The 19,351-nt window shown below is 43.9% G+C and overlaps 1 protein-coding gene across 2 annotated transcripts in view; it reads left to right on the plus strand.

Annotated features, from left to right (window-relative positions):
* TRPM6 (transient receptor potential cation channel subfamily M member 6) overlaps positions 1 to 19,351 on the plus strand; it is a 527,875-nt gene that overhangs the window by 286,084 nt on the left and 222,440 nt on the right. The gene's annotated exons all lie outside the window — the stretch shown is intronic.

Genomic DNA, 19,351 nt, shown 5'->3' on the forward strand with positions numbered 1-19,351 from the left:
CTATATTAGGATTTTGTTACACTTTCAGTTATTTCATTTTTTTCAATTAATTGCATATACATAATTCTGATAATTATTAGGCTTTAATATGAAGAGTCGTCATGGTACAACTAAATTAAATTAAGACTCATGGGGGGCGTGGCCTGGCAGCCGGAGCAAGCAGACGTGCTTGAGGGGTGCTCCTGCATCCCTCTTCTGTTAAAGTGCTTCACAGCCCTTCTTGCCACCTTTTGAGGGCTTCTACACCCCTCCACCTGTCTCCGTGGGACTTACCCGCCAGTCTCCAACCTTTTGCTGCTCTAGGGGCAGCTGTGGGAGCTCCCGCGACTTGCGGCCCTGTCCACTTCCATAAGCCGGGGACTCGAGTTGTGGCCGCGGCCGGCCCAGACTTCCAGGCCCGCTGAATAAGGTACACGCCACTCTGTGAGCTGCTGAGGGCGCCTCTCTCTCTGCCCACCTTTCCTCCTTCTGGCGCCTCTGACCCTGCACACTCAGCGGCCCACCTGGGAGTGGAGGACCCACTGCACAGGCCAGGAGAAAAGGCAGATAGTGCCATGCTGTAAGATAGCGGCAGCCATCTTGGATCCTGGAAAGGATTCCTATACAGTACAGCCACAACAGTCCCTTCACAAGCGTGGCTTGGCCACCGACTGAGAAGGAGGCACACTGAGAGAACTCCCACACACACAGCTTATAAGAGTGCTTCTCTCACCTCCACTCCATACAAGGGCTTAACTCTGACCCGTAGTTGCAGTGCTGCTCCCCTTCACCATAGCTACAATGTGATGTAACTCCTAACAACATATGCCTTGCTGTTCAAGCTTCAGCTCATCTACATCAGCAATTAAGGCATTGTAGTTCATTAATTATTAAGAATTTGCTCTCTGAATAGAGTCCATTGCTATTATGCCTCTTAAAAAAACCCAAAGGGGTTCTTCCCTCCCCCATTTGTCCTTCCCTGCACAGAAGACACCGAATTAGGCCTCTCCTTTGGCTAATGCATCAACCTCTCACTTGCCTGATACTACCCCTTTAATCTACCTTATGAGTGCCTTCTCTGCCTCGGGAGTTGATTGTGATTCCGATGCCCCGCTCACGATCAAATCACTATGCCAAATCCTCTTGGCGTTCAAAGCTGATCTAACTAAAGACTTAACATCTGCAATCCGAGAAGTCAAAAACGAGTTTTATGGTAAGAACTTACCTTTGTTAAAACTCTTTCTGCGAGGTACACTGGGCTCCACAAGGATAGACATAAGGGTGTAGAGTAGGATCTTGATCTGAGGCACCAACAGGCTGAAAAGCTTTGACTGTTCCCAGAATGCATAGCGCCGTCTCATCTATAACCCCGCCACCCTGCACAGGAGCTCAGTTTTTAGTTAACCAGCCCAATGCAGTAGCAGGAAAAGAGATGACAACGGTTAGTAGCCACATACACCACACTCTCACGACAGGAGAAGTGTCAGCGGCTAATGCCATACCAACCCAAAGAAGCTAAGTGCGTCAGGGTGGGCGCCTTGTGGAGCCAGTGTACCTCGCAGAAAGAGTTTTAACAAAGGTAAGTTCTTACCATAAAACTCATTTTCTGCTGCGGGGTACACTGGGCTCCACAAGGATAGACATAGGGGATGTCCTAAAGCAGTTCTTTATGGGAGGGGATGCACTGTAGTGGGCACAAGAACCCTGCGTCCAAAGGAAGCATCCTGGGAAGTGGCAGTATCGAAGGCATAGAACCTTATGAACGTGTTCACAGAGGACCACGTAGCCGCCTTGCACAATTGTTCAAGGGTCGCACCACGGCGGGCCGCCCAAGAAGGTCCAACAGACCGAGTAGAATGGGCCGTAATGTGAGCAGGAGCTGATAGACCAGCCTTCACATAAGCATGAGCAATCACCATTCTAATCCATCTGGCCAAAGTTTGCTTGTGAGAAGGCCAGCCCTGTTTCTGAAATCCAAACAGCACAAAGAGAGAATCAGATATCCTAATAGAAGCAGTTCTCTTCACATAGATACGGAGAGCCCGTACCACATCCAAAGACCGTTCTTTGGGAGACAGATCAGGAGAAACAAGTGCCGGAACCACAATCTCCTGGTTAAGGTGGAACGAAGAAACCACCTTTAGGTAAATATCCGGGACGAGTCCGAAGAACCGCCCGGTCACGGTGAAAAATCAGATATGGGGAAGTACAGGACAAGGCACCCAAATCCGACACTCTTCTAGCTGAAGCAATAGCCAGCAGATACACCACCTTAAGGGAAAGCCACTTAAGATCACCTGAACCAAGAGGTTCAAAAGGAGACTCTTGTAGCGCCTCCAAAACTACCGACATGTCCCAAGGATCCACAGGCGGAACATAGGGAGGTTGGATATGCAACACACCCTGAGTAAAGATATGCACATAAGGTTAGGTCGCAATTTTTCTCTGAAACCACACCGACAAGGTAGATATTTGAACCTTGAGGGAGGCCAGACGCAGGCTTAAGTCCATGCCCTGCTGAAGAAAAGCCAACAACTTGGCTATACTAAACATGGAAGCGTCATAATTGTTAGATGCGCACCAATCAAAGTAAGAATGCCAGACCCTATAGTAAATCCGAGCCGAAGCCGGTTTCCGGGCCCGCAACATAGTTTGAATGACCGCCTCAGAAAACCCTTTAGCCCTTAAGACGGAAGCTTCAAGCGCCACGCCGTCAAAGATAGCCGGGCCAGGTCCTGGTAGACTCAGGGACCCTGAACGAGGAGGTCTGGGCGTTGTGGAAGTAGAATTGAACGCTCTGACGATAGGCCCTGCAGGTCTGAGAACCAGTGCCGTCTGGGCCACGCTGGAGCTATGAGAAGCAGATTTCCTTTTTCTTGCTTGAACTTCCCAATTACCCTGGGCAGGAGTGACACCAGAGATTCAAGGAGTGACAAGGAGATTCCTCCTTGGTCCACCGACCCTGAAGGGAGGCGTTTCCCAATTTTTAGACAGCTCTGGTGCGAGGGGATTGCGAGCCAGCATCTTCTATTGAGGCACAAACTTCTTACCCGGTTTTTCCCAGGGTTCCTGAAGTATATCCACTAGGTGGTCAGAGTGAGGTAAAACTTGTTTAACCACCTTCTGACGCTTGAACCTATCTGGTTTCTTAGGAGGGACAGATGGTTCGGGATCATCCGTAATCTGTAAAATCAACTTAATAGCCTCCAAAAGATCAGGAACATCCACATGTGAACCACCCTCCCCGTCAGCAGTATCTGAGTCAGAATCTGTGGGGTCAGTGTAAGTGCCATCTTCATCAGACGAGGTGTCAGTGACAGCAGTGGATTGTGAGGAGATAAGAGCTCGCTTAGATTATTGGGTTTAGGCGAGCGAGGGTCAGACTTTTTAGTAGTCAGGGACTGGTTCAACTTCAACTGAGCAGATAAATTGTCCGCCCATGGCGGATTAGCTGCAGGGACCACATACGGTTGCACCGGCATAGGGGGTCCCATAGGGAGTGTTAGTGGGATCGCCTGTACTGCCACAGTGTCCACTGCCAGCACGCGCGGCCCGCCTCCCACTGACCGCGCCGGATCGCGATAAAGTACGGGTCCCGCAAGCGGAACCCACTCACCACCTCCCGAAGCGCGGCCACACGATCCCGGAGAGCCCCCGTCGTGTGTGCCTGACCAAGGAAAAAAATCGTAGCCTTCTGCTGTAGTTACCCGGCAACCAGGGCTCGGGAGTGTACAGCGCCGCTGGGGAGAGAGAGAGCTGCAGCAGTGAATGTCAGAAGACATATACACACTGCTGCTGCCCTTGAAGTCTTCACTTTTCTTCTAAAAAGCTCTTCTCAGGGCTGCCTAGCGCAGCCTTTCTGTTATATGCCTGCTATCTGCGGCACCAACTGCAAAACTGAGCTCCTGTGCAGGGAGGCGTGGTTATAGAGGAGGCGGCGCTATGCATTCTGGGAACACTCAAAGCTTTTCAGCTTGTTGGTGCCTCGGATCAAGATCCTACTCTACACCCCTATGTCTATCCTTGTGGAGCCCAGTGTACCCCGCAGCAGAAACTGAGTTGGTGGTTATTGGAGATCGCACAGACCATCTAGAATGAAAAATGGAGGATCTGGTGATGTCACACAATGACTTAATTTCTTTGCACGACCAACTCCAAAGCGAACTGGAAGCTCTCGAGAATAAAACAGCAGATCTTGAGGACAGATCCAGAAGAAATAATATAAAAATCAGAGGCATACCAGACTTCGTCTCCAACTCCGAGCTGGATGATTATGCGCTACACCTCTTTCATAAGCTATTGCCTAATGCAGGAGAGAGGGACCTACTGATTGACCGCATCCACCGGACCTCGTACGGTTTTGTCCTCACTACCGAATGACATGTTGCTTCGAGTGCACTTCTTCGACCAAAGAATGCATCCTCTGAGCTGCACGATCGGCAGAAGACTCTGATGTATTGGGGCCAACATATTTTTCTTGACTTCTCCACCCTTACTATTGCTAAAAGGAGATCCTTTGCCCCGATCACGACAGCTCTCTGGGTTCATGGCATTACCTATCGTTGGGGTATTCCAGTGAAGCTCATCGTCTCATATGAAGATTCTTCTTATACCATCTCCTCACTGGATGCCGGGATCAGGCTGTTAACGGATTGGGACATATCGGTCAAGCAAACTGCCGTCACCAGGCAGAACCCTGCTTCCTCTGCCAAATGGTCTACCACCTGAGACCTTATGACCCTCTCTGTGATCTTTTTCTCGTCTGCCAAGAGCTGGATTCCTATGAAGCACTATCTCCCAGCTACCGTATACTGGGAGTTCTGATTGCCATGCTTTCTGTTCTAGCTCACTTTATGCTTTGACTCTTTTATTAGGGCGTCTTGATATGATGCAGCTTACATGTGTTCATAGTTATTTGATGTTCTTACCATTTTCCTACAATGTTTGATTTGTTCTTCTTTCTGTTTACATTTCTGACAGTTACATAGAAATGTGGGTTTATGTGTCCACCTGTTATTGTTTATGATAATTGTTAGGTGGGTGGTGACGCCAAGCCACATTACATCCCCCCTTTTCCTCTGATACTACTGCACTGTTAAGTTTCTGCAGTAGTTATGCAGGCCTGATATACTGGGCCATTGTTTTTCTTCCTTTTCTCTCTTCTCTATATTCTTCTGACTCTCCTCCTTGATGCCTTTTTCTCTATTTTATTCTCCCTGCTCTCAAATTCCAAAGCGTGTGTTACTTCATTACGATTAATTGATTGTAATTTTTTTCCACAATGTATAGCTATGGTGGTCTATCATTTGTTTATATTAATATATCATGACCAGCATTTTATCGCTTAATGTTAAATGCTGTTTCTTTTTTCGCTAAACAAAAATCTGCGGTTGTAGCATAACAGGAGACCCACTTTTCTTCATTACGTCCCCCCATGTTTAAAGACTATAAATATTCTCTTGGGTATTATGCCAACGGCCCCTTTAAACGTAACGGAGTAGCTATCTTATTTACTTACTTACATTACTTAATCCTGACTGGCCTTCTTAATGATAAATTAGTCACGTTGACATCCATATACGCTCCAAATTCTAACTAAGTCCCCTTCCTTCGTAAACTTTTTCTATTGATTCATAGATCTTTTAAGGGCTCCTTAATTATTGTGGGTGACTAATTTAGTTTTGAAACCTAAACTAGATAAGTCCCATAAAGCGATTTCAGTACAGTCGCCTGCTGCTTTAGTTAACTACGGTCCCTCTGTCGCATTTCGTAATTTACTGGCTGAATTTGATCTTTATGATATATGGAGTACACAAAACCCAACCGGACGGGACTATACATTTTATTCCCCTGTTCATAACACATATTCCAGGATCGACCGAATTCTAGGCAATAAATGGACCTTGCAACACTCCAAATCTCTCGCCATTCTCCCTATCACCTGGACGAATCATGCCCCATTACTGTGGTACTGGGATCTTACCCCGCGTATATTCCCACCATGACCTTGGCGTCTATTCCCTCACCTTTTATCTGATGTCATGACAAAAAAAAAATTTTTCACATAGTATAACGTCCTATATGGCCACTAATGTTCCTCAAGACACATCTACACTGAATTATTGGAGCGTGTTTAAAGCAGTCATTCGAGGATCTGCCATACAGGCAGGCGCTACCATTAAAAAACAGAATGTCCAACGTCAGCAGGTCCTAGAGCATAAGCTGAAAGAACTAGAAGATAGGAATAAAGCCTTGCCCACTAAACTTTTACGTAAAGAACTCCCTGACATTCGTAGCCAGTTACTCATGGCGCAAACCCAGTCAACTTTAAATAGACTTCGGCAGAAATTTTACCTATTCGGGAATAGGTCATCTAAGATGTTAGCCTGAAAACTAAGAATGCAAGAAGCAAGGAACAGAATCAGGCATATTTTCCCCCCACTAATGCTAAGATTCTAAATCCTAAAGATATATCAAATCAATTTGCTAAGTATTACTCTGTTTTACAATCTTTCTCAAGATACTTCTACAGCCTTCTTCAGCCTCTATATCTTCCTTTAAAGATAGGATACACTTACCGTCTCTCACTAATGATCAATTGGAAGCACTGAATGCTCCCTGGACTAACTTAGAAGTCAACAAAGCTATAAAATCTTTGCCCAAAGGCAGAGTCCCAGGCCTTGATGGCTTCATTAATGATTTCTATACCTCATTTCGTGAAACTTTGACTACTCTCATGACTGAGCTTTTCAATACAATCTCTACGTTTGGTACTTTTCCCAAAGAAATGCTCGAGTTGCAAATAGTAACTCTTCCCAAACCAGGAAAGGACCCTGCCTACTTCCAAAATTACAGACCCATAGCATTATTAAGTGGCAATATTAAACTTTTTGCCTCTGCTGATTCACATGAACCAGGCTGGGTTCGTTCCTGGCAGGCAAACATCCGATAACACTCAAAGAGTGTTCAATATAATAGATTCCCTAGACCAGGAACAAGACCTTCTTCTGTGGTCCCTTGATGCAGAAAATGCCTTCGACCGTCTAAATTGGTCTTATATGAGAGAAGTCCTTAAGTTTGGATTTCATGGTCAAATTTTAACATCTATTTTTCCATTGTATACCGCCCCTTGGCCCGTGTGTTCAGCAATGGCTTTTTATCTGATGTCTTTCCGATATCTAATGGAACTAGGTAGGGTTGCCCCCTATCAACCCCCCCCCCCCCCTCCCTAATTTTTATTCTAGCTATAGAACTCCCAGCAGCTAGGATTCGTAATGGTGATAATTTTTTAGGAGTGGTTGTTGGTGATTCACATCATAAATTCTGTTTATTTGCAGATGACGATCTCCTATTTGTCTTCAACCCCTCTTCCACTCTCCCACATCTTCATTTAATCTTGGATGACTTCAGGAAGGCCTCTTATTATAAGCTAAATACTTCAAAAATGGATGCCCTTCCTATAAATCTCGCCAATGCATCCTCCTCTTTGCAGGCCAGCTATCCGTATAACTGGCAATCTGAATCAATAAAGTATCTCTGCATTAATATCCCGGCAGTTACCTCCAAAGCTTTTGAGGTGAATCTCCCACTTCTTATCACAACCCTTTCTTATTTAACTAAATCTTGGGTTAATTATGAGATCTCCTGGTTAAGCTGAAGTTAATGTACTTATTCCGCACAGTTCCTTACTCTTTCCCCACTATATACTTAACTGAGTGTAATCGTGTTTTAACTAAATATATTTGGCCTACTGGGCCCCCCAAACTTGCAAAATCTAAGATGATCCTACCCAAAGCTAAAGGGGGTCTCAATTTTCCAGATTTGACTTTGTATCATGAAGCCTGTTTTCTGGCTCAACTTAAATTTTATTATGATACCGATTCGGAGGTGGGCTGGGTCAACTTGGAAAAAACAGCATGGATAGATTACCCGCTAGCAGATTCTATACATATTCCTAAACCTTTACGTCCATTCCCTTCTTCCTTACTACCTTCTACACAAACATTGTTGAAAATATGGGACAAATTAGCTGGAAAACTACATATTCCATTGCTTACTCTTTCAAGCATTACTCTGAGATCGCTATCTAAATTAATACCTACCATATTTTTCGGACCATAAGACGCGCCTGACCATAAGACGCACCTAGTTTTTAGAGTAGGAAAACTGGAAAAAAAATATTCTGACCTCTAAGAGATATTTCTGTGATTTCTCAGACTCAAGAATACAGTGCAGCCTTCTGTCAGAGCCAGCATACACAGACACACACACACATCAGAGCCAGCATACACACACACACACACACACTGACAGTACCAGTGGTTCCCTGCGTCTCCTGAGGAGGGAGGAGGTGGGGGGGAGCGGGGGAGTCACATGACACCTGCTCTGCTGCTGAGATGTGGCCGCTCTGCGCTCTGCTGATGACGGCGCAGCAGCAGCAGCATCCAGGACCCGCCGCTACCCGCCGGCCGCTGCTACCGACAGTACCAGTGGTTCCCAGCGTCTCCTGAGGAGGTGGGGGGAAGCGGGGGAGTTTACATGACGCCGGCTCTGCTGCTGAGATGTGGCCGCAGCAGCATCCAGGACCCGCCGCTACCCGCCGGCCGCCGCTACCCGACAGTACCAGTGGTTCCCAGCGTCTCCTGAGGAGGTGGGGGGGAGCGGGGGAGTTTACATGACGCCGGCTCTGCTGCTGAGATGTGGCCGCAGCAGCATCCAGGACCCGCTGCTACCCGCCGGCCGCCGCTACCCGCAAACGTCTTATTCGCTCCATAAGACGCACATACTTTTCCCCCCACATTTTTGGGGAGAAAAAGTGCGTCTTATGGTCCGAAAAATACGGTAACTTGAACCTTGTGAAATGGTTCTCCTGTGGTGTGAAAACGCTTGGCGACATGTTAGACAATTCAGTACTGTTACCATTCTCCAAGTTACAACACAAATTCCGAATCCCCGATACAGAATTACTATACAGGTTGAGTATCCCATATCCAAATATTCCAAAATACAGACTTTTTTGCGTGAGAGTGAGATAGTGAAACTTTTGTTTTTTGATGGCTCAATGTACACAAACTTTGTTTAATACACAGAATTATTAAAAATATTGTATTAAATGACCTTCAGGCTGTGTGTGTATAAGGTGTATATGAAACATAAATGAATTGTGTGAATGTAGACACACTTTGTTTAATGCACAAAGTTATAAAAAATATTGGTTGAAATTACCTTCAGGCTGTGTGTATAAGGTGTATATGAGACATAAATGCATTCTGTGCTTAGATTTAGGTCCCATCACCATGATATCTCATTATGGTATGCACTTATTCCAAAATACGGAAAAATCCCATATCCAAAATACCTCTGGTCCCAAGCATTTTGGATAAGGGAGACTCAACCTGTATTATTACCAAATACATTATTGGTGGAAAAATTTACCCAAGCAACTTTGTTCTACTAATTCCCTGACGCCCTCAATATTAGCCTGTGTCTCTCAATCCAAATCCAAAGGAGACATTTCTTTTTGGTATAAGGTCCTTATAGATTTAGCTCCTCTCCCTGAATATAAAGCTTAAACAAGTGGGAAGAGGATTTGGAAATTACATTGTGTGAGGTGCAATGGAGTAAAATATTTACCTCTTCCTTTAAAATCTCCAGATGTTTGAATCACACTGAGATGCATGTAAAATTACTCCATAGGCTGTATCTGACTGGATAGGCTACTGTATATACTATTTGTCCCACTTGTTCTAAATATTGCTGGTTCCAATGTGGTGAGATAGGCCACATTTTTCATGTAGTCTGGTCATGTAATGTTCTTGGTCAATTCTGGTCTGGCGTTTATAAATGAATAAGGTGCTGAACATAACACTCTCTCCCTCTCCCTCCGTGGCATTATTGAATTTGTTCCCTGACAATATTTTACTGCATAAACGCTATGTTCTTGGACAAATTCTTATAGCTGCAAGAGTTGCTCTAGCACAATTATGGAAACAACCAACGCCTCCTTCTCTACTAAAGGTTATACATAAAATCCAGTTCCATTTCACCATGGAGATGACATATCTACCATGCTCGTACTCAACCTCATCTCCCTTAGTGCTTTGGTCACCTTGGCATGACTTCATTACGGAAGGAGAAAGAGCTCAGTACTTCCCAATCTGATCCTATGCCATTCAGTTTTAACGGGAGAGTGTTTGATTCTTCCCAAAATGAATGAACCCCCAATTTGTTTGTATGTATCATTTGCATTTTGATAATACTGGATGTACAGTCAATTGTAAATATACAATAACTCTGTACACGCTAATGGAATAATGTATACTTGTTTCTAATGCTTGTACCCTCCTCTTTTTCCTTCTCCTTCCCCTTTCCTCTTTCTGTATCCTTTTGCCAAAAGTACTACCTTATTTTATTTCATTTTTTGTTCAAATAAAAACTTTAGATGTTAAAAAAAATAAATTAAGAATCATGGAACTTTTTTTCTTTGATTTAATTATTTTTTTATCATATTGGTAAATTTCTTATGCTTTCCCTCCCTTTTAAAGAGCAAGTAAATCCATTATTTGACATTACCCATATGTAATAGCCTTCAAGATGCAGGAACCGTTGATTTAACCCATAGATTTAAAGTGTCAATAATTTAACAGGCAAAACCAAACTGGAATCGCACTGGTTCCTGCAACTCGCAGGCTAATTACATCTAGGCCAGTGAATCAAAGGGTAAGTTTTGCAAACCTTAACCTGAAATAACAGTGCTTATGCTAAATATGTACATGATATGCAGTGATCGCAGAAACGTGCTATGGCGCGTATTTTACCCCATTTTGAAGACCGAGGACTCACTTTTCTAAAATGCTCTGCTGCGGCCAATTAAAGGCTGTCAATTCATTGATTGATGGATCCTTTTGCTTTTAAAAGAGGAGGTGGAGCCTTGGCTCCTCTCCTGGTCATGTGCGGCGGGCTCCCGGCATGAGGGTGCAGCATAGTGTGTGGGACTGCCAGGAAGGCTGCAGGAGACGGAAGTCAACGGGTGTATGTGCTGCCGGGGGTAGAAGGAAGTCAGCGGGTGTATGTGCTTTCGGGGAGAGAAGGAGGTCAGCGGGTGTATGTGCTGCCGGGGGGAGGAGGTCAGCAGGTGTATGTGCTGTGGAGGGGGGAGACGGAGGTCAGTGAGTGTATGTGCTGCGGAGTGGTGGAGACGGAGGTGAGCTGGTGTATGTGCTGCAGAGGGGGAAGAAGGAGGTGACTGGGTGTATTTGCTGCGGGGGGTGTGGTTGTGGGGGCAGACGGAGGTCAGCGGGTGTATGTCCTGCCGGGGGAGAAGGAGGTCAGCGGGTGTATGTGGTACGGGGGGAGAGGGAGGTGAGCGAGCAAATATGTATGTCACTGATCTGCCCTATGCCCCCAGCGACGTGTGCCAGCACTGCAGCAGTCTGTGTGGGGGTGGGGTGGGGGGGTGGATGGGCTTGCTGTATGGGGTTCCAGCGTCTGCAGGGGGACGACTTAGGGGCTGAGGCTGCAATGTGTATAACATGCTCTACCTGGTGCAATATGTTACATAGTTGTTGAGGTTGAAAAAAGACAAATGTCCATCGAGTTAAACCTATATTAATTTTTTTTTTTTTAATATTAATTAAATGCTGTATCCCTGGATATTTTTTGCCGCTAGGAATTTATCTAATCCATTTTTAAACTTATTGATTGAGTCCACCATTACTACCTTCTCTGGCAGAGAATTCCAAATCCTTACTGCTCTTACTGTGAAGAACCCTTTTCTCCATTAAGTATGGAATTTTTTCTCTTCTAACCTTAGGGTTTGTCCTCATGTCCTATGTAGTGTTTTTTTGGTAAACAAATCGTTTGATAAATCCTTGTATTGTCCCTTAATGTATTTATAAATATTAATAATGTCGCCTCTTTTCCAGTGTGAACATATCAAGCCTTTTAAGTCTTTCCTCCATAGTCCAATGCCTCTAACTCCTTAACCAGTTTAGTGGCTCGCCTCTGAACCCTTTCGAGTTCCAAGATATCTTTTTTATAGTATGGTGCCCAAAACTGTACACTATATTCCAGGTGTGGCCGCACCAATGATTTATACAGAGGCAGAATTACACACTCATCCCTTGTCTCCATACCCCATTTTATGCATGATAACAGCTTATTAGCCTTTGCTGCTGCATTTTGACTTTGCGTACTGCTACCAAGTTTATTATCGATGAGCACACCCAAATCTTTTTCAACTACCGTTATTCCTACATTTTCCCCATTTAGTTTATAGGCTGCCTGATTGTTCTTAGCCCCAAAGTGCATAACTTTACATTTGTCTATATTGAACCTCATTCTCCATTTATCTGCCCAGTCCTCAAGTCTAGATAAATCATTCTGTAGAGACTCAACATCCTTGTCTGAAGTAATTATTCTACATAGTTTAGTATCATCTGCGAAAATTGACACTGTGCTTTCCAGTCCCTCTCCTAGGTCATTAATGAATATGTTAAACCAGTGCCGTAACTAGGTGTGGGCAAACGGTGCTTTGCCCACAGCGCATTTGCCCTGTAGGCGCACACCGTCCGCATCCACCCCCGACTGGCCGCCTTCGTAATGTGTATGTGCAGGACAGCTGCGGCGCTGTCGGTTGAATACATTACAGGAGGCAGCCGTAGCGCCTCTCCCCAGTGTGCTTACCCCTCCCTCATGATGCTGGCGACGGCGGGCAGCAGCGCCTGGAGCAGGCACAAGTGAGGAGACCAGCGGGGATGGGGGCAGAGATGAGCGGGAAGAGGAGACACAGGACAGGAGCCGGCGAGAGAGCAGCGGGGAACAGGCAGGCTACATACAGTACTTGCACGCATATCCCCCCTGCCCGCCGGTTTAGTAATCCAAGGCCTCCTTCTCCCCGCTTACCCTGTCACTTACTTAGTGTACCCGCTGGTGACGCTGTGCCATCCCTTCCCACCCTGTCTCTTTCCACCTGCCGCCGCCGTCAACGAGGAGCCCGCAGTTATGTGTATGCTACTGCCGGGCACAAGGTAGTGTGTGTGACAGACTGCAGCAGCCACTTTCAGCCTCAATGCTATGCTGCAGACAGATACCCTCGCCTTGGTGAGTCCCTCCAGGTCCTGACAGTGGCATCCTTATCGCTGTTTCTAAGTCCAGTATGTATGTATGTATGTATGTATATTATAAATACACACATATATATATATATATATATATATATATACATATACATATATATTATACATATACAGGTTGAGTATCCCTTATCCAAAATGCTTGGGACCAGACGTATTTTGGATATCGGATTTTTCCGTATTTTGGAATAATTGCATACCATAATGAGATATCATGGTAATGGGACCTAAATCTAAGCACAGAATGTATACATACTGTATACACCTTATACACAAAGCCTGAAGGCAATTTTAGCCAATATTTTTTATAACTTTGTGCATTAAACAAAGTGTGTAGTACATACACACAATTCATTTATGTTTCATATACACCTTATACACACAGCCTGAAGGTCATTTAATACAATATTTTTAATAACTTTGTGTATTAAACAAAGTTTGTGTACATTGAGTCATCAAAAAACAAAGGTTTCACTATCTCACTCTCATTCAAAAAGTCCGTATTTCGGAATATTCGGTATTTCGGAATATTTGGATATGGGATACTCAACCTGTATATATATACATATATATATATATATATAAGTAAGGGGGACTCTGCCTGCCATAATGTGTAAAAGGGGGACCTATCCTGCCGTAACGTGTAAAAGGTAGACGCTGTCTGCCGTAACGTGTAAAAAGGGGACGCTGTCTGCCGTAATGTGTAAAAGGGGACGCTGTTTGCTGTAATGTGTAAAAAGGGGACGCTGTCTGCCGTAATGTGTAAAAAGGAGGCGCTGTCAGCCGTAATGTGTAAAAAGGGGGATGCTGTCCGCCGTAATGTGTAAAAAGGGCACGCTGTCCGCCGTAATGTGTAAAAAGGGGACGCTGTCCGCCGTAATGTGTAAAAAGGGGACGCTGTCTGCCGTAATGTGTAAAAAAGGGGACGCAGTCTGCCGTAATGTGTAAAAAGGAAGCAAGGAGGGCGCTGTCTGCCGTAATGTGTAAAAAGAGGACGCTGTCTGCCGTAATGTGTAAAAAAGGGGACGCAGTCTGCCGTAATGTGTAAAAAGGAAGCAAGGAGGCGCTGTCTGCCGTAATGTGTAAAAAGAGGACGCTGTCTGCCGTAATGTGTAAAATGGAGACACTGTCTGCCGTAATGTGTAAAAAGGGGCTCTACCTGGTGTCGTGGCGCTACTGTGCGGCGTAATTTGAATAATGGAGACTACTGTGCACCATTATGAATTGGTATTATTTTGTGGCCACACCCCTTTCCCGTGAAGCCACGCCCCTATATATTTTTTGCGAGCGCACTGCCGTCGGTTTACGTTAAGGTGTGTGTGTGTGTGTGTGGGGGGGTGATGCCGTTTCTTGCACACAGCGCTAAAACGTCTAGTTACGGCACTGTGTTAAACAGCAATGGCTCGAGTACTGAGCCCTGCGGTATTCCACTGAGTACTGGAGCCCATTCAGAGTACATCCCATTAACCCCCACTTGCTGTTCCCTATTAAACAGCCAATTACTCACCCAAGTACAAATGGTATTTCCTACCGCAAGCTCTCTTAGTTTGAGAATTAGTCTCCTGTGTGGAACTTTGTCAAAGGCCTTAGCGAAGTCTAAAAAGATCACATCCACTGCTTGACCCTGATCAGTATGATCTCTCGCTTTCTCGTAGAAGCTTATTAAGTTAGTTTGACATGACCTGTCCTTCACAAATCCATGCTGATTCCTAGTAATAACCTTGGCGGTATCCAAGTACTCTAGTATGCTATCCCTTAATATACAGTACCTTCTAGTATTTTCCCCACTATAGATTTCAAGCTAACCGGTCTATAGTTCCCGGGGAGCGTTTTAATACCCTTTTTAAATATTGAGACTACCTCTGCTATACGCCAGTCCTTTGGTATCATTCCTGATCTAATTGACTCGCTGAAGTTCAAATATAGAAGTTTCAATATTTCTACGTTGAGTTCCATAAGAACCCTGGGGTGGAGTCCATCCGGCCCAGGAGATTTGTTTATCTTAATTTTACTTAGTCTCTACCGGACTACTCCCTCATTTAACCAAGTACCAAGCAATGGGTCGTTATTATTTTTTATGTTATGCTCTGCTCTCGTCAACCTGTCCTCTTTCGTGAATACTGATGAAAAGAATTTATTAAATAAATCCGCTTTTTCCCTATCATCATTAATCAAGACATCCAACTTGCCCTTTAAGCGCCCAATATTCTCCCTTTTCAACCTTTTACCATTTATATACTTAAAGAACTTTTTGTTGGTTTCTTTTACTCTCATTTCCGATTTGTTTTTTGTTTTCTATTTTAGCTGCTCTGATCGCTTTTTTGCATTTTTTGTTACATTCCTTGTAGAACTGGAATGATTCCACCTTTCCGTCAGACTTAAATGCTTTGAAAGCACGCCTCTTTTTATCCATTGCTGCGCTATATAAGAAACTGCTAATAATCCATTTGTTCCTTGACCTTCTTATTAATCCACATCGGTTTGAATTTCCTACTGTTGCTTTTGTTGACTTTGGGAATATATAAATTAGTGTACTTATTGAGCTCAGTTGTAAAAACATTCCACATTTCATCAGTATTCTTACCATGAAATAAAATTTCCCAATTGATCTCCTTTATTGCTTGTTTCAGCAGTGTGAAATTTGCTTTCCTAAAGTCAAAAATCTTAGTTAAACCCTTATATTGTTTTTGAAAGCTGATATCGAATGTGATCATATTGTGATCACTATTTCCTAGGGTCTCCCCTTCTTTTGTATTTGTTATTATTTCCTCATTATTAGTTAGTATTAGGTCCAGTATAGCCCCTTGTCTAGTTGGCTCCTTAATTACCTGGGGCAAGTAATGATCTTTTAGCATGTTTAAGAACTTGTTACCCCTAGCTGTATTTGCTGTTTAGATGTTCCAGTTTATGTCCGGGTAATTGAAGTCCCCAACAATAATGACGTCCCCCATACCTGCAGCTTTTTCGATTTGCTGCAAGAGTTGTAATTCTTCAGCCATACTAATATCTGGCGGTTTATAGCATGTCCCTATTAAAAAGTTTTTTGTATCTTTACCCCCACTCAAAATCTCAACCCATAATGACTCTACGTTATCTCCAGTCCCCTCGTAAATTACCTCCTTTAAATATGGTTTTAAGAATGGTTTAACATAGATACAAACAACCCCTCTCTTTTTATTAGTCCTGTCTCTCCTGAAGAGAGTGTATCCCTCGATGTTTGGCGTCCAGTCGTGAGAATCGTCCCACTATGTCTCAGTAATGTCTATTATGTCATAATGGTCATTAAGTGCAATTGCCTCTAATTCCCCCATTTTACTTGCTAGGCTTCTCGCATTTGCAATCATACACTTAAGTTTATTAATTCCCTTATCCTCAAGTTTTGTTGTACATAACATTTCCTTAGGAAACTCAGTTTCCCTTAAATTACCATTGCTGACTATTTTTCTCCTTCCCCCCTCTCCAACCCCATTATACTTTATCCATCCCACTATTCTTCACTCTCTAGTTGTCCCACTAATTCTTTCTAATCCCTCCCCCAAGGCATCTAGTAATGTATAAGTACTCTACCTGGTGCAGTGTGTATAATGTCCTCTCCCTGGTGCAATATGTATAATATACTCTGCCTGGTGTGAAGTGTATAACATGTTCTACCTGGTGCATTATGTATAACGTGCTCTACCTGGTGCATTAAGTATAACGTGCTCTACCTGGTGCAATGTGTATAACATGCTCTACCTGATGCAATATGTATAAGTACTCTACCTGATGCATTGTGTATAACGTGCTCTTCCTGGTGCAATGTGTATAACATGCTCTACCTGGTGCACTCTACTTGGTGCAATGTGTATAAGTACTCCACCTGGTGCAATATTTATAAGTACTCTACCTGGTGCATTGTGTATAACGTGCTCTACCTGGTGCATTGTGTATAACGTGCTCTACCTGGTGCACTCTACTTGGTGCAATGTGTATAAATACTCCACCTGGTGCAATATGTATAAGTACTCTACCTGGTGCATTGTGTATAATGTGTTCTACCTGGTGCATTGTGTATAACATGCTCTACCTGGTACAATGTGTATAACATGCTCTACCTGGTGCAGTCTACTTGGTGCAATGTGTATAAGTACTCTACCTGGTGCAGTATGTATAAGTACTCCACCTGGTGCAATATGTATAAGTACTCTAGCTGGTGCATTGTGTATAACGTGCTCTACCTGGTGCAATATGTATGAGTACTCTACCTGGGGCATTGTGTATAACGTGCTCTACCTGGCGCATTGTGTATAACATGCTCTACCTGGCACAATGTGTATAACGTGTTCTACCTGGCGCAATGTGTATATTGTCATCTACCTGGTGCAATATGTATAATATGCTCTGTCTAACACTAAGTGTATAACGTTAACATACTCTGCCTGGTGCTAATAACGTGCTCTACCTGGAGCAAAGTGTATAATGTGCTCTACCTGGAGCAAAGTTTATAACGTGCTCGACCTGGAGCAAAGTGTATAACGTGCTCTACCTGGAGCAAAGTGTATAACGTGCTCTACCTAAAGCAAAGTGTATAACTGCTCTACCTGGAGCAAAGTGTATAACGTGCTCTACCTGGCGCATTGTGTATAACATGCTCTACCTGGCGCAATGTGTATAACGTGTTCTACCTGGCGCAATGTGTATATTGTCATCTACCTGGTGCAATATGTATAATATGCTCTGTCTAGCACTAAGTGTATAACGTTAACATACTCTGCCTGGTGCTAATAACGTGCTCTACCTGGAGCAAAGTGTATAATGTGCTCTACCTGGAGCAAAGTTTATAACGTGCTCGACCTGGAGCAAAGTGTATAACGTGCTCGACCTGGAGCAAAGTGTATAACGTGCTCGACCTGGAGCAAAGTGTATAACGTGCTCTACCTGGAGCAAAGTGTATAACGTGCTCTACCTGGAGCAAAGTGTATACTTGGAGCTCTACCTGGAGCAAAGTGTATAACGTGCTCTACCTGGAGCAAAGTGTATAACGTGCTCTACCTGGAGCAAAGTGTATAACGTGCTCTACCTGGAGCAAAGTGTATAACGTGCTCTACCTGGAGCAAAGTGTATAATGTGCTCTACCTGGAGCAAAGTGTATATCGTGCTCTATCTGGCGCAATATGTATAAAGTGCTCTACCTGGCGCAGTGTGTATAGGAGGTTGTACCTGGTGCAATGTGTATAAGCGGCACTACTGTGTGGTGTAATGTGCATTGTCACTATTATGTGGTCACGCCCCTTCCCCATGAAGCCACGCCCCTAAATTTTTGCTGCCTGTAGTTTCAGTTCTGGGTGGTAGAGCACCAATTCACTTTCTGTCAAAGGGCACCAAAATGTCTAGTTACAGCTCTGGTGCAGGGTGTCCTGCATACTACATAGCCCAGCAGCACTGTCACCCCATCCCCCCACCTTGCAACACTTTTGTAGTGTCCAGATAATATTAAGATTAATAAGAACCTTCATTCCGATGGGACCCAGGAAAGGTCCGGTAGGACCCCAGTTTTTAAAAGTGAGGGGTCCCTGGGATCCACTTTTTTTGGGGCTCAGCGCGATCACTAATATGTACTCTGTCACTCCTCGGGGAAGTTTGTCATATTAGAAGGTAGGTGCTTCTCTAATATAGCAGACTTACAATGACTTAGAGACTTGCTTTGCAGAAATGCACTGAATGGATTGGTTGATTCATACTTTGTGACTGTACTGTACTGGGATTCTTATCATAACAAAATGCAGATAATCACAATTTTATTTTGTAAAATAAAATACTTAGTAAAGTTACAGTAATTATACTGTAATACTATATATTATATTTTATTTAATTTGACACTGTTTTAAACTTGAATTTAAAATATTAGCTGTCTTTAATAGTAAATTTGTGTCTACACACAGTAGATGCAGCCATGTTGTAGGCTCACACAATAATAAAGTAGCCTAAATAGTTATTCTGACCAAGGGGGTAATTCCAAGTTGATCGCAGCAGGAAATTTTTTTAGCAGTTGGGCAAAACCATGTGCACTGCAGGGGAGGCAGATGTAACATGTGCAGAGAGAGTTAGATTTGGGTGTGGTGTGTTCAATCTGCAATCTAAATTGCAGTGTAAAAATAAAGCAGCCAGTATTACCCTGCACAGAAACAAAATAACCCACCGAAATCTAACTCTCTCTGCACATGTTATATCTGCCTCCCCTGCAATGCACATGGTTTTGC

This window comes from Pseudophryne corroboree, chromosome 1 (genome assembly GCF_028390025.1).
Source record: "Pseudophryne corroboree isolate aPseCor3 chromosome 1, aPseCor3.hap2, whole genome shotgun sequence".
Lineage (NCBI taxonomy): Eukaryota > Metazoa > Chordata > Amphibia > Anura > Myobatrachidae > Pseudophryne > Pseudophryne corroboree.